Below are 1,699 nucleotides of genomic sequence, written 5' to 3'. Positions count from 1 at the left end.
CACCCTCACTTTGACGCATGGCTCATTAAACAGCATCCTTATCCCTTGATAAGCTCCAGGAGACAGAAGCCAGCTCCTAGCACAGAGCCAAGTACACACAGACACTTGCAGAGTGAGCAATGAACCCCACTTGACCCCTGAAATGAGCCTAAGAAGTGTACATTCTTGGACTCCCTCTGCACGTGAAGGGACAAAGGCCCAGACAAGTAATGAGAAATGGCCAGCATCTCAGAGCTGGGGACAGGTCCCTCTGCCTAAAGACAAACAGGAGGCCCGATTTACATCTGATGGACAGAGAGAAAAAAACTATCTTACTTCAAAACCTGTGGCACAAAGAACAAGTGGAGAAATAAATGCTATGACAAGGTTCCTCAGGCTTCCATCTCCTTCCCCTGTATTTCCTCAGTCTCTCTTCTCCCTTTTCCCTCTCTCTCTGCATTCAGTAGCTGACTTGTATCCCTTTAAATACTTCCCAAGGAAGCAGCCTGAACAGTCTTTCCCACAGATTTGAAAATTCCCTGCAATAAAAATGTCAAGGGTGAAATAAGACAATGCGTTTTCTCAGCTCAACATCAGGCCAAATTACATACTAAAGGACCAACATCGGAACAATAAAACTCAGGATGAGAGTCACCTTTAACTTGCTGGAACCCTGGTTATGGTCCAGATTAAACAGAGTGGGGGCTGGAGCTCAAGTTGTCATTCTCTGAAGGCTTTCATACGTGGGGCACAAATCCACTTAGTCTCTTCCCAACCTCCCCGCAATGACTCCACACTCCCTGCTAAAATGATACAAACTCTGCAGAGGCTCTGAGGGACACTCCCTGAGAGTGACTGCTCAGAAAGTGAACATGTGTTCTGTACCCGCATTAACAGCCTGCATTGGACCTGCTCAGAGTTCCTCATGGGGGGGGGGGGGAGGACATGACTAGGGCTGTAGACGCCACCCATTCCTAGCTCTGTACTGGACACAAGACAGATGAGGCATAACTAAATGGAGGGTTCTAAACATGCACAGCCCAAACAGACCAGCTCTTCCAGGCCAGCAGCATAGAGCCGGTGCCCCCCTGACAGTGCTGTGCTAGGCAGAGCATGCAGGTTCAGACACCTCATGCCTGGGACCAGGCAAGTGTCTAGGGTTCCTCTCATCTTTGTGTCTTTCCTCAGGGAAGCACCTACTTATGCTTCCCATAGCATTTTTTTTTTTTTAAATATGGAACGCTTCACGAATTTGCATGTCCATCCTTGCGCAGGGGCCATGCTAATCTTCTCTGTATCGTTCCAATTTTAGTATATGTGCTGCCGAAGCAAGCACTCCCATAGCATTTTTTAAAACCTTATTTAGGTGAAAGGACTTAAAGATTCTGCTCCCAAAGTACCTGAAAGTCCTCTCTCTATCCAAACACTAGCTTGCACTTTGTTGCTCCAGCAATGATCAGGGTGGCTTTCCCTGGACCTTTATGATGTTAGAAGACAGTGCAAGTACCAGGCATCAGCACATGACTGACTACAGGGGTCTGGCACTCATACCCACCCACCCACCCCAAAAAGGAACCAAAATAATAAATCCACAATTACATTTCAACTGGAGTGACTGAGGAAGTGTGCTGGACAGCACAGGGAGCACTGAAATCTTCATGGAGCATAGAAGCCCAGGATAACACCACAGAGAGTGGGATGAGGCAGGGGGACATCTTCC

At 47.7% G+C, this 1,699-nt stretch overlaps 1 non-coding gene across 1 annotated transcript; it reads right to left on the bottom strand.

The window, feature by feature from the left end:
• Window positions 1-1,207: 1,207 nt before the first annotated feature.
• On the bottom strand, window positions 1,208-1,315 carry LOC128590955 (U6 spliceosomal RNA). Its single transcript, XR_008381414.1, has one exon. It is a non-coding gene; the product is annotated as a U6 spliceosomal RNA (small nuclear RNA).
• Between the last annotated feature and the right edge of the window lie 384 nt (window positions 1,316-1,699).

This window comes from Nycticebus coucang, chromosome 7, assembly GCF_027406575.1.
Source record: "Nycticebus coucang isolate mNycCou1 chromosome 7, mNycCou1.pri, whole genome shotgun sequence".
NCBI lineage: Eukaryota > Metazoa > Chordata > Mammalia > Primates > Lorisidae > Nycticebus > Nycticebus coucang.
Note: the sequence above shows the minus strand (reverse complement) of the source record. Positions and strands in the feature narration are given on the sequence as shown.